A 15,470-nucleotide genomic window follows, 5' to 3' on the forward strand; every position below is an offset into this window, starting at 1 on the left:
AGGTCAAAGAACCATTCGGTTTCTTGATGCAATTTAATGCATTCTTACATTTGACCTTCTTTGTGGCCAACTTATAGGGTAGGGAGAAAGGATCCTCCCTTGAAACCCTAGTGCAGAAATCCTGCCAGGACTTAAGCTTTGAGTCCGCTATAAGTGCTTTATAGCTTTTTGACTCACGACGGTACTCGACCTTTAGCGCCTCCCGGGCTGCATGGTCCCTGGTTCTTTGGAACCTCCTCCTGAGCGTTCGTAACTCCTTCCTCTTCTCACTGAGTTCGCTCGTCCACCAGGGAGTGGACTTGTGCCCCTTATTCTTACGCAACCTTGAACATTCTTTTGAACGCTCAATAATGAGATTATTAATCTCCACCGCGCATGCCTCGACCTCAACCTCATTGTTGAGTGGAGACTCCATCAACCTCTCCAAGTCAGGCACGATAATATCTTGTAACCTTTCAAGATCGATATCCTTGACACGAATTGCATTCGAATCATTCTCCAGGACAAGATCACCAATTTCAAAGAAAATGTATTTGTGATCACTGCATGTTTCCTCGTTGCTGACACGCCATTCAATTACTCTACTCGCAATTGCCATACTGGATACCGTAAGATCCACCCAACTCTTACCATTAACGGTCCAGAACGTCGGGCCACTACCCGGATCGTTCTCGACATTCAAATCAAACGAGTTGAACAAGTCGATTAACAACCTACCCCTCTCATCGTGATGCTTTGATCCCCAAAGCGCGTGATGGGCGTTAAAGTCACCACACAAGATAACCTTTTTTCCACTCTGTACTTCCAATTGATTCGCAATCTTATCGATATGGAATTCAATGTCATCATTTGGTGGTATGTAAATGGAGAACAGGCATAAGCTTAGATTCCCCAAAAGCACGTCCACCACAACCATGTGAGAGTCTTCGTAGAGCACGATCACTTGTGCCTGAGGGTTGAAGACAGCTACAGCTGCCTTTGGATTGTCCTGGGAACATACGATCCTTGTTCCCATGGGTAAACCTATTACCCGACCGTTAATTGCATATGGTTCCTGTAGTAAGGCAATGTCTATAGAGCCTTCCTGGCAAGACTGCCTAAGCGCAGAGGTTGCAGTTTTGCCCTTGCCTAAGTTGACCTGCAGACAGCTTAGCTTCCTACTCACCTCCATAGTTGGTTCTACTCTTTAGAAACTCCAACTCCTTCTTATACACAGGACACTGGCCATCCAGGGCTGAATGCGCAGTGTTGTGTTTGGTATTCTTGTCCCTATTACTCAGGGCACAGTTTCTGCAAGTTTTAAGATCACTCTTACAATCCTTGTAGCTGTGATCCTCTGAGCATAGGGAACAATACCTTCTATTCTCAATGCACCCACCTTCTATGTGTCCAATCTTCATGCACTTAAAGCATCTTGGAAGATACACATAACTTTTGACTCCAACCACAGAGTAGCCCAAATTGAGCTTCTTTTTCGCCTTCCACGAATTAAGCAGGGCTGGAGGCCCCTCCAGCACCCAGTTAACACCACCCTTCCTGTTCCTCAGCGAGAACTTAGGGACAATATCCGTCTCCTTGCAGGAGAGCTTATTGTTGCTTATAAGCTTAGCAACAATTTCTTCCTTTACGATGTCCTCATCAACACCGTAAAGGATAACCCTAGGGTTATTGAGCTTTGGAGCTCTAACACTAACTTTGTCTGCTAAGGCAGCACAATCGCTGATTCCCCTCTTCAGCTTCTCCATATCCTCAGCGGTTTTGACCTGTACCACCAGACCCTCATTCCTACAGGACCGGACACTCTGAACACTTATTTGCAGTTTGGAGGGATCAACCTCCTTCTCTAATCTCTTCTTGAGAGAATTAGAAGTCTCACCTTGCTCTGTGGGATAGAGCAGTACCACATTTTTTCCCCTTGGCGGAACCTTCGGTCCCCCTTTTTTAACGGTGGACTTTTTCCTGCCCTTGGTAATTTCAGGAACCTTTGAACTTACATTACTGGCTGCAACAGTGGCGAAGCTCATTTTCTGCTTTCTGAGATCTTTCACAGTCTCATTAAGTTGTTCAAAAGCACCCTGCACCCTAGCAAGTTCCAGGTGACTGGTGTATACCATGGTCTCCACCGCTTTGAAGACCGTCCTGATCTTCTGTGCAACTGCCATTTGCACTTTATTGTCCTTGTTGCAAAGGACTCTATCTAGGGCGAGGAATTCCCTAGCGAGTGTAGCTTCGACACTCTCTTTAACCGCCTCTTCTACCTCTGGAAAGTCATTTCGAGGTCGCTTGGACCTCTGGAAGACAGTGTCTTCCGAATCGGAAATTTCTTGAAACTCGAGGAATCCAGTTTCAAGGTAGTTGTTTTCCGTAGCCATAAAGAAAAACAAAACATTTCATCTACCCCACTCACCGCCCACCACGGAGCCCAACATGGGTATCTTGCAAGCAAGATAAGTGATATGAGAGAGATATACCCAGGCACGGATAACTAGCAGTATCACGATGCCCAGTTAGTCCTCCCTACCGGGGACTACAATCCCCGTATTCAAAGAAGACAGTACCACCACGAGAGTTCGTGTGGTGTTCGACGCCTCTGCCAAATCTACAACTGGAGTTTCCCTAAACGATCATCTGCTAGTGGGGCCAAAACTTCAAGATGATTTGGTCAACCTCCTTATTCGCTTTCGTCAACATTGCATTGTAATGAAAGCAGACCTTGCCAAAATGTTTCGTCAAATTAGAGTACATCCAGACGACTCCGATCTTCAAAGAATTGTTTGGCGAAACAACTCACACGAACCCTTGCTCGAATACCGTTGCTAACGGTTACATATGGAACCGCATAAGCGCCATACCTAGCAACTAAAGTCTTGAAGCAACTCGGCCATGACGTGAAAGAGACACTTCCGTTGGCATCTTCGGCTTTACAAAATGACTTCTACATGGACGATCTAATGACAGGAGACGAAACGATTGAGAACGTTTTAAGACTTCAGTCAGAAATCATTCAAGCTACATCTCAAGCAGGATTTGAAATAAGGAAATGGGCGTCGAATGAAGCTGCATTATTGGATACACTACCAGCCAACATGAAGGATTTACAAAAGCCACTATGCATCGAGAACGACGAATCAGTCCAGACTCTCGGCCTATATTGGACTCCTTCGGCTGATAATTTCTCGTTTATGGTTACTTCTCCAGCGTCAAGAAGTTCAATCACTAAACGTACGATTCTTTCGGATACAGCAAGGATATTCGATCCTCTGGGACTGTTGGCACCAGTAACCGTTCGAGCGAAACTGATGTTACAGGAAATGTGGCAGCTAAAATTGAATTGGGATGAGCAACTTCCCCAACCACTTGAAGCTAAATGGAGGTCGTTTCGAACCGATTTACCAGAAATTGAAAACATTACGGTTCAACGGCACATTTCGCAAGCTAATGCTACAGACATTAGCCTGCATGGATTTTGTGACGCATCGGAGAAAGCGTACGCAGCTGCCGTATACCTGAAGACGGTGAATAACAACGGACAAATCAAAATACAACTGATCGCTGCGAAAACAAGAGTCGCTCCGCTCAAACAAATCACACTTCCGAGACTGGAATTATCTGGTGCATTACTTTTGGCTTCTCTGATTCAACTGATCAGGGAGTCATTGAGATTGGATATAGCTGATGTTCATTGCTGGTCGGACTCAACAATCGTCCTAGCTTGGTTGAAAGCTCCACCGCAACGTTGGAAAACGTTCGTAGCCAATCGAGTGTCAGAAATCCACGAGAAACTACCGAGAGCGCAATGGCATCACATTTCAGGAGATAGCAACCCTGCAGATTGCTCTTCTCGAGGAATATCCGCTAGCGAACTGGGAAATCATGGTCTCTGGTGGCATGGACCGCAGTGCCTTATTTTCGCCGCAACAACGCAAGAACTACATGAACTCTCAGAGCCAAATGAATGTTTATCCGAGGAAAGACGAATTATTTCGTTAGTAACACATCATCAAATGGATTTCACGCTCCTTTCCAAATTTTCAGCGCTTAAAAAACTCATTCATATCACCGCCTACATTCTACGTTTTGTCTTCAATTCGCGAAATGCGACAGAATTGAGGATTACTGGACCTTTATCGAAGGAAGAGAACGAAAAGGCGCTATCCCATTGGATTCGGGTCGTCCAAAGCAACAGTTTTAACGAAGAGATAGCTTGCCTTAAACAAAACAAGGAATTACCACGGAAAAGTAAAATCCTTTCGATGCGTCCGTACATCGATCAAGATGGGATTCTTAGAGTTGGTGGCAGACTTTGCCACTCCAACTTACCATACGAACAAAGGCATCCGGCACTGTTACCGAGACAGAGCAAATTAACAGAACTTCTAATACAACACGAGCACGAAAAACATTTTCACGGAGGTGCTCAACTACTAACTTCTGTCTTACAGAAACGTTATTGGATCGTCGGTCTTCGTGATGCCATACGTTTCCATATCAGAAGATGTGTTTCATGTGTACGACAGCAGGCAGTCACTGTAAAGCAACTTATGGGCGATTTACCACCAGCGAGAGTAAATCCTGCTCGGCCATTTTTGAAGTGTGGAGTCGACTACGCAGGACCATTTACCCTTAAACTAATGAAGGGACGAAGTCACCTCAGGTTTAAGGGATACATTGCCGTCTTCGCTTGCTTTACCACAAGATCAATTCATCTTGAACTTGTCAATGACATGACCACCGAAGCATTTCTGGCAGCATTGAAACGCTTTGTTGCTCGACGAGGAAAATGCGCCGACATTTACAGCGACTGTGGAACCAACTTTACAGGAGCCGATCGAGAGATGAAAACATTCATCAAATTCATAGTCTCTACAAACAACAACGATCAAGTATCACGATGGCTCGCAGACGAAGGAATTAATTGGCACTTCAACCCGCCTGCAGCGCCACATTTTGGAGGCCTCTGGGAAGCCGGGGTGAAGTCCGTCAAGTATCATCTGAAACGAGTTCTTGGCACCATGGTTCTAAACTTTGAAGAAATGCAAACGCTTCTTTGCCAAATCGAAGCTTGCTTAAATTCACGTCCTTTAACGGCGTTAATCTCGGATCCAATCGACTTCAATGCGTTGAAACCTGGACATTTCCTAATCGGAGATGCGCTCACCGCAATACCCGAACCCGATCTCACTTCTGAAAACGTCAACCGCCTGTCACGTTGGCAATTGGGCCAACAAGTACTGCAGCACTTTTGGAACCGTTTGCGAAATGAATTCCTCTCTCGCCTTCAACAACGTCCAAAGTGGACTACACCAAAACCGAATCTACGAGTCGGCGACTTGGTCTTGCTCAAAGATGAAGATTTACCTCCAACCAAGTGGAGAATGGCAAGAATCACTGAACTTCATCCAGGACAAGACAATCAAGTTCTGACAAATCACTGAAAAGACCCGTAGTTAAATTATGCCAGTTACCACTAGACTGATTTTAATTGTATTCAAACTGTTTACTAAGGGTTATTTATGTATGCAAATGTAACTTTTCGGACTTTTACTATCTCATTTGAAATTCGTTATTTCAAGGCGGGCGGAATGTTCGGTTGTACACATCGTAATTTTGTATAGTACAGGTACCTATATTCGTTTTCAAATGTTTATATAGCGCACGCGCGCGTGAAAGTGAGTTTTTGGTTGCTGTTAAAAAAGGTGTTATTTTGCGCGTGTAAAAATAAATTAACGGCCAGTTCTGTTTTGAAATAAGAGGAAAAAGGTTTACCGGTTTTTATGTCGGAAAAGTTCGCGTCTTTTATTTCGCTGTTCACGACACTAACTGTATTTTCAACAACACCAAAATGGATTACGCTAGCTTCTCCTATGATCTGCTACAGACAAATTAAAAGTCATAAAAAATAATCTTATCAAAATATAAGCAAACGATACAAAATCATTATTTATAAAGTCAAATTTACGAACAGCGATGAGGAAAATCTAATAGCGTCTGCTTCAGCCGCTATCTATCTAGATTTCAAAGGCGAACCAAAGGGGGCGTAGCGATAGTTTTCGGTCGCGAATAGAACCTGTAATTTTGTAAAAGAGTGTTAGTTTAATAAAATGTAATTTCGTGATTATATAACTACAGGTATTTAGTGTGGGGCACCAACGTTTTGCAGCTCTCGCCGCTCTTGCCTTTGGCTATAAAAATGTTTGGCGCCACTGTACAGGGAAATTTGAATGGCATCCGAAAATGTTTTTGATAACAAAGAATGATAATTTTCCCGTTCAAAAAAGCATCGGAATTTCACAAATTCTTAGGGCCACCATATGAAAATATTCAAAAATTGATATATTTTTGGAATAAAATCTAAACTTTATAAATAGTTGGGTAAATTTAAGTAAAATTGGATAAATGTGAGTAAAAATGGGTAAATATGAGTAATTTAAGGAAAATTTCGATAATGTCTGATAAATGTTAGTAAATAATGAGGAAATATAAATTAAAAAAAATTCATGATACTTTTTAAATGATTAAAGGTTTCATGAAGTTTAAAAATAGCATTTACTTACACCGTGGTCCTTCCTCAGCTAGTCATTATTAAATTTTAATTTCAACAAACATACAAACCATTAATCTCCATGAAGTACAGTGTAACAGTCTTTTTTAAACCTAATTTAATCAATATTGAGAAATATTGAATATTTTGGATACATTGGATAAAATTATGTAAAACAGATGAAATTGGGTCAATTGGATGAAATTTGGAAAAGTAAAAAATTTCGGGTTTTCTTAGCTTAAATAAGTTAAAATAAAATACATTTAGGAAATTTCAAGCATATTGTTTAGATTAGGTTGTTTTGGGTGAAATCCAATAAAATACCGAAAATGGATAAAATTGGATAATCTTTTGAAATTTGGGTTAATACAAGGAAAATTAGACAAATACCAATAAATTGCGAATATTTCAAGCATTTTGGCTAAAATTAAGGAAAATTGGGGATTTATTCACGTTTAATTATATATTTTTAATAAAAATATTTAATTTTTTTACATTATAGATAAATTTAGTTATGTTAGGTAAAATCACATGAAAAATTGGGAAAATAGTATAAACATTTAAAATTTGGGTTAGACCAGATTCAATAAAAATAAAATTTTTCAGGCATTTTAATGTAAAATTAGTAACCGAGTAGTAAATACGCTCAAAATTCGGCGACAACGGATGCAATTAGGTAAACTCATATAATTTAGGTTTAATTCGTTTAAATACTTAAATTTTATACAATTTGTGAAATTTTATGCAGTTTTGAAAACTAAAAATAAATTCTAAATTTCTTCCCATCCCCCCTCCCCAATCGCCAGAATTTGTTACCGCTTCCAAGCGCTATAATTGTCAAACGCCGAGATTTTTTTCTGCTTCTCCCCTTGCCCATCCGCAATCGCCAGAATTTGTTATCGCTTCCATTCACTATAATTTTCATTCGCCAGAATTAGTTTTCCTCGCGGAGATTTTTGGAGACTTGATTTTACCCCTAGAATTTGTTATCGTTTCCATTCACCATAATTATCCCTCATCCCCAGTCGCTATAATTTTCATTCTCTAGAATTTCCCCCCGCCCTCTTTGTTCACCCCGTTAACCATAATTGTTACCTCTCATTCACCATACTGCAATCAGTAGGTTCTTTCTGATCCCTCCCCACACACTCCCCAATCGCCAGAATTTGTTATCGCTAGCCAAAATTTTCCTAGTGAGGGTTCCCTCTCCGAAATACTTCATGTACCCAGAATTTGACCGCAAGTTTTTTCTTTTCAGGGGAATCTCTATGGGAGTTTAACATTACAATAAAGCTAATAGGTCCAGTTTGGGGTACTTGTGGTCTGAAATAGGGTACATAGGGCCGGTAATGGTGACTTTGGTCGCTTTTAGGGTACTTTTGGTCCATTTTGGTTCATTTTTGGGTACATCAGAAAAGCAGTTGGAAAAACGAAGAGCCGTAATTTTCCACCCCTCGTTACCCATAATTTATCGCTATAATTTATTTATCGCTTCCAAGCCCTTTTAATTTCTAGAATATGAATAATAAGGACAAGTTATTTACATTTTAATTTTTTTTATTTTAGAACTTTGTTTACACAATTACGTACATTTGGTTCTACGACTAGTCCGACATTTAACCCGTTTAAATCGTAATTTATCTATAGTATTAATTAATTCGATCTTCGAAAGGGATAAAAACCATTTCATTTAAAGGGTTGAAACTACCTTCTGCAAGCGCAGCTTCAAACTTGTATAAATAATTTAATTAAAAGTTCTACCTTACGTATTTGTAGCGTCTAACAGCAGTTTCGTCTGACATATGAGGGACAGTCACAAACGTCGTCTTCTTCAGATACAAGCGAGATGCATTTGTCGACGACAGTAGTTGCTCTTAGCGTAGGTGGAATGTCCCATTCTTGTGAGAAGTATTTTTTCCGAGGGTGAATTATCCCTCGACGGACAGCGTGGGAAGAATATGTTCAAGTTCTGGTACGTCTCCTGATTCCCAGTGTTCTAAGATTCCGTGGCACTTGTTACATCGTACTTCATCTCCACGTTGAATATAGTAGAATCCAGCCACCGCTAGTTTTTCTTTGGTTACGTGTGGGTTTTTCCATTGACGAAACGTTTCAAGTCGATACGCTTCGATTTCCATAGCCGCTCTAGACAAAATATTTTCTATAGTTTCAAATGATACATTCTCTAATCCAACATGCTAAGCCTAATTTTCTCAATATGTTTTTAACTGGTTAGGCCTAAATTTCTACGCTAAAATGTCTCAATTTAACCGCTTTTTCAATATGCAAATTGTTTTAAAATAGTCTACTACAAAGAAATAGTAACTTACTTTCTACGCTAATCTTAGCCCTACACGACCTAATTTAGGCCAAATTTTCTATGTCTAATACGTTAAAATACATTTCCAATACATAAAAGAACGCCTAAAAATTTCATTTTAAATATAGTAAAATAATGTATGAAAATAGAAACTTACTTTTTATCTTCTACGGTCGGAAATCCTTAAGCCTATGCCGCAAGGGCGTATCCAGGATTTTATTTCAGGGGGGGTTTTGAGGGAAAATTTCAAGGTTGGGAAGTTTCACTGATTTTTATTAGGCACCCCCTTCCCAGTCATCAGCATTTCGGGGGGGGGGTTGAACCCCAAACCTCCCCCCCTTAAATACGCCCTTGCTATGCCGTAAAATAGAGTCGACGAACGGCTAAAAGCGGAGCAACTAAAACCGAAACTGAAACTCACTTCTAATTGGTTGATGACTACACTGACGTCATATGTGGAAAAAAGCCATTGACGCTATATATTTTTTCGAACTAATAATCGTGTGGAAAAACCCCATTGACCTATTTCAGGATGCCCCCCTAACGAGATTTTTCCGAACTAATAATTATCACGTGTCGAATATAATTATCTAGTTTCAAACAGCAACTGAAGGTTGTTTCCTATTGGTTGAGATTAATCCATCACGTGATCAAAACGACAACTATACCTCAAATTCTATTGGTTATCTCTCCGAGGTAACAGTTCGGCGCGCTTATCATTAAACCGTCTCGTGATCAAAACTGAAAGTAAAGGTTGATTCCCATTGGTTAGCGACTACAGTGACATCATTCCACAAGTTAAATATCTAAAGGGGGTCCCATTGTTTGACGTCATATAATTAACCCACTTGAATATCTAAAATGGAAAAAACCCATTGTTTGGCGTCATTTCGCTAGAAAACCAAACAAACTTAATACAGTAAGCCTATGACTAACAAAAGTTACTAAACTAAAAATATGGTAGTGGTCTGCATTAATTATTTTACCTAATGTGTAATCCACTGCGCCTAGTTTATCTAAATTAAGCATACTTAGTAAAATATGTCTTAAAGTTCAAATACTGTCTAATACAATAAAAACCATTTATTAAAAAAACTTACTTTGTATATTCAACGAACGCTCCGGAAGACGGATAATGTTGAGAAAAACATGGAGCAAGAAAAGAACTTCTAGTCAATTCTTTCCGAATGTAGCGTAAACAAACAAATAAAACAAAGATCTCGCTAAGTCAAAGTTCAGTTATCTTATAAATCGTACGCGCGGAAAAATGAACGCATCACGAGAAATCCGGTGACGCTTTCATCACTTGAACCATTTTTATCAATATATTTTATTTACGGATTATTTCGAATTCTAGATGACGCAGTGGATGTGATTATGGTTACCTCCTATCGATAATTTTTGGTACTATGAAATTCTAAGTCTAACAATATTACACGGGAATTTCTTTTATCTTATTCTTATCATAAGTGCTAATGATAACGTTCATTACCAATAAATCGCTTAACCTGTATTTCACACATTAAATATTTTCAGAAAAATATTATTTTATTCGCATCATGAACGATAAGCGTTCAAATTATATTATATAACTAAGCGATAACAATCATTCACAAAATTGCATGCAATTTCACTAAACTATTTTATTAAAAGTGTAAAAGAATTTTACTTCAGATGTTACGAGGAAGTATTTTAATTTTTATGTTCAATTTAAAGTACTAACCCTAAATAAAATTCACAAAGTAGTTTCTATTAATAGGGACACTTCCTATAATTTCACTTACCAATAAACTTATTGTGTTTATGCTATTGTATACGATTTTGATGGTAGATAAAACTTAAACTCCAAACTATTCCGCTTATTAAAAAATGTCCTTATTTGGAAATAAATCCCCTTATTTAAAAAAAACCACTTACTTGGAAATAAATCCACTTATTTAAAAAACCCACTTATTTTTCAAATAAAAACACTTTGGTAACGTAAGTGTTTTCGGAAATAGTATAGAAACAGACTCTGCCATCCAAAATTTATTCATTCTTCTAGTGTCTCTAGAAAAGTAGAAGCAAAACTTCAATAGATTTCAAGAAAAAACTTGGTAAATATACTTATTTCTCACTTTCTCTCAGTAGTATAATGAATCGTCGAATTAAAAATTAATAACTGGAATTTTAATTTGAAAAATTATTAAAATTGATCATAACATTCCTTAAAGGTAAATTTTATTTCATGGTCGTTATCTGTTTCCTACTATTCTACAATTAATCAGAATTGCCTAATACAATGGCTTAAACTTTTACTTTAAGTCATACATTTAAAAAGGGTACGTAATCAGACTTATCTAGTGGTTTTTGTTTTGTTTTTAAACAATAAATTTAAATATATTTGTTGAAGTATCTAGGACGTTTTGGTCTCGGACAGCTGTCTATATCAATTTTCAACAAAGAACCTCAGTTGTACATCTCTATTGGAAGTCAAAGTACTATCCTATCCTTGGAAACATGGGAGGTCCTCTCAATGAAGTGGCCTTCGGTCATTGCTAGTCTATGTTCTACAACCGTGAAAAAGTTTGCCCTTCCGGTTCCTGTCGTAGAACCATATTCTGACTGTACTTTTGATCACAATTTTATAGTTTCTTCTTTGGGAGTTCAATTCTCGTGGACAATTCAACCTTTTCCTCAAATATATTTGAGGACGATACTAACTTTTCCAACAGCCTATCTCTTAGTAGATCTCAGGTGTTAGCTTTGGATAACTTTAAAGTTTGTGTAGATGCGCAATTAAATCTGCTAAGCAATAACGTATTGGTTATAGACACTATGTTTTGTGTATTGATCGAAAATCTCAAAAAATTTCATTGTGTTTATAAGCCATTGGAGAACCGAGGAGTCTTGTAATTTTTTAAATCTATATGCAACCTTTCGTATCTCCCAGGATTATTTGAATCGTGTACAAAAAGATTTATGGTTGCATTTACAGGGTATTCCCCTTTTGACATAAAACAATTAATTTTCCATTGCTTAAATGATGTCAAATACTTAAATGAATCATTTTCAAACACATTGTAATTTAAATAAAGTGTTTTTGTGGATGTTTGAAGCAAGTCTCCACTTTAACTGAAAATTTATTTTTTTACTCTAATAATAATAATCTAAGCAAATATTATTTATAAGATATTTATAGTTATAAAAGTTGGTATTTAAATAAAAAAATAAAATATCACATTTGTATACCCAGATGGAATAATCGTTTATAGGCCTATATATATATATATATTACCTACTTTATCAAGTTAAGTCAAGTCAAATTTATTGAGGTTTCAGTAAACTATACAAGGGTTATAAGTCATCTTGCGACTTAAAACCCTTAACTTAATAAATTAAGCAAATCTATCTCTCTTAAAGAAATCTTAACTTTCTTTGTTAGGTGAGTCGAAAATGATATGCCAATTGTAATAAGCTTATAAATTTAGGAATAAACTTATATATTATAGAATGAAAAAATAGAAATAAATAGACAATTGTTATTTTATTGTTAAATTATTCACAATTAACGTTATTTATAAAACGTATGACCGTACGATCACGGGATGGTTTTGCATAGGGGCAACAACCCAAAAAATCGAATGCTTCGCATTCTTCACCACGACGACTGCTCTTTGAGCCTCTTCGTCGACAGTACGTACACCTGAGGTGTGCGGGAAACACCTTAATTAGGGGCCCAGGGATGCATTTGGTATAGATATTATCTCAACGGAAAATTACCGCACGTTGATAATACCCACATTCTCTACCCCAGCAAAAGTAGAGTGTTCCTCCTCTAAGTTATATTCAGTTCTTCAGTACTAGCTTCGCAGTGAAAGCAGACCATAGATTCCGTGGTTGAGCCTACGTACTCCTCCCCCGATGCCAATTTTATTGAAATATGGTCCATTTACTATAAAAGTAGAAGGAATTAATATAGAAAAAGAGCCTACTAACTTTTACATACATTAAAACAAAGTTAAATTAAGAATTAACATTTTTAAATTTCTACTTACATTTCGAGGTTCCTTGGAGTAAAATCCAAAACAATCCGAATGGGAAGCTTTCTAAATACTGCGTCTCATTTTTACTAAGAAACCCCTTTTTATACCCTCAAAATATTTATCACTGTTATCATAAGGAACATAATACCCCTAAGTATGACACTTGTAGCCTTGCTCATGCATTTTTTATTACTACATCCTTTCTTCACCAACGATAAATCAGAAAAACGACTAGAAACCCTGTAATCCGGAAGTTTAATACTCTTGGGGATTTGTTTTTTTTATTGGTCATCGAAAAGGAGTCAGAGTTCGAATTTAGCCAATCATATAGCGTTACAAAATATTATGAGGTACGAAATGTAAGAAATAAAATGGCCGTTATGGTAGTCGGCTTATTAGGCCTAACTCTATCGGAAAATTATACCTAAATACTAAATATTATTAGAGTCCTTTTTTGCGTAATTAGCAATTGTAAAAGTTATTCCAGAAGTTTGAAAAGGGTTAATTCTTATATTTTAATTCATCAATTCATTTTTATTTTGATCACAGCGGACAAAACCAGGCATTCATCCAGATACAAAATACAAGTATATTCAAATTATAATAGTAAAAATCTGGAAGAAATTGTAATAAAATATTCGTAAACTAAATGAGAAACCCTTTTACATTAATAACGTAACAAGCTGAAGGTTTTTTAACGTCTACAGTGTATTTGGTGCATATCATTGATAAACATCAATGAGATGGATCTTCTCAATATACTACACCAGTGAACCACAAATTTCGAGTTGTTGGTGAATTTCTAATATAATACCATTGCCCGATATAAAGATTTAATATCGTCGGGGAAAATACATACAATTTCTTTAATTTCTTCCGTTGTTAAAGTTTCCGTGGTGAAAACGAAATTAGTGAGGCTATACGCCTTAAGCCTAAAAATGACTGTTTTCAAAACCGCGGGAATCACGTTCCCGGAAGTTGGGTTAGATTAGTTCATGCTGCCGCTACCGAGTGGCGCTATTTCGAAATTTTTCTAACGTCACTGTAAAGAAAGGATGTAGTAGAACATTTTCCTAATGTCATACTTAGGGGTATTATATTACTTATGCTGTTATCTTATTTATTAAAATGGGGAAAAAATAATTAATTTCATTCTACGTATATGTATTTTTGAAGTGTATTACGCTACGTAGATAGAAAAATTTATCTGGTTATCTTACTGAATGACTTTTGGTACTTGGAGGGAAAACATATAAGTACTGTGCTGAACACTACCCACAATTAATTAAACCTTCAATATTTTCATGTCTTGTTGTTGAAACACTTCTTGAGGCGTAAATGGGTCAAAAATAGATTACCGTTTTATCTTTCAAAACATCACTTAAAATGAACCGGTAAAAACCAGTGAGTATCAAATATATTTTACAAGACTTGACGTATAGGAATTTTATTTAAGTCTACGAAACGTGATTATAATCGGCGCGGAAATTTATTATCAAGGATAAAAAAATGATAATAGAAATTCTGCTTATAGTATCAGAACTATAAAACAAACAATAATTTCTAAACTTTAGATACTCCTTTTTTGAAGATTGATTATCTACAATTATCTTTTATTTAAAAAGACTTTGCTTATGCTTTTACGGTTTCTTAACTATCGAGGCTGTATGGTGCTTAGGTATAAATACCTCTCAAATGAAAATGAATAATTCATAATACGATTCTCAGTAAAACAGAGAATCTAAAGTTTCAAGTGTCTTCGGAAATTTTTTTCCAAGGTAAGAATTGAATTTTGTTAATTTATTGTTACCATTTTTTAATCATCTCCTGATTTTTTATCGATGTAGAGTAAGATACTTTAATCATATTTTTTTTCTTTTATAGCTGGACAAACGTACCTGAGGGGTATGATGATAATATATTTTTTGGTCCGCAGGTAAAATAGTTATTCTTCATTACCATAAAACGTAAATCTAAGTTTATCTTTTTTATGGTTAAATTTCTCCATTTTCCATTCTTTATTAGAAATTTATTTTTTAAATAATATAGAAAAATTTTAAATAGCGAATATCTTTTATTAGATTGACCTAAATGCTAAGGATATCTCTTTTTCTTTCTTGTAGAATTCAGAGGAACCGGAATGGGGAGTATAAACAATGCTCAATATTTAAAAAAAATATATTATTTTTGGGACGCTCCAGAGGAAGTTGATTACATAGAAGATTTGGATATCGTTTGGTGGGAAATAAGCAGCCAAATTAAAAATTGATTTACCGTATTTAATTTTTTTCTTTTTAAAATCTTACTACGCACTAAGTATTTATTAATATCAACAGTAGCATATGAAAGTATTAATTTTAAAAATTAGTTTAAGACCTTTTAATTCTAGCTGGTCTATTATTATGAAATTATAATCATATATTTTTTTTAATTATTGGAAATTTATTTCATTATACAGGGTCTTTTTTTTTGCTCGGAAAAGTGTTTTTTTTTCAAAAACTATTTATAGTACCGATTTCAAATTTGGAAGGTCAATTCTCTATACCGGGGGACATCAGTTTGAGAAATTTGAGCGTTTTCGGTA

This window comes from Leiobunum rupestre, chromosome 8, assembly GCF_980474605.1.
Source record: "Leiobunum rupestre chromosome 8, qqLeiRupe1.1.hap1, whole genome shotgun sequence".
Classification (NCBI taxonomy): Eukaryota; Metazoa; Arthropoda; class Arachnida; order Opiliones; family Sclerosomatidae; genus Leiobunum; species Leiobunum rupestre.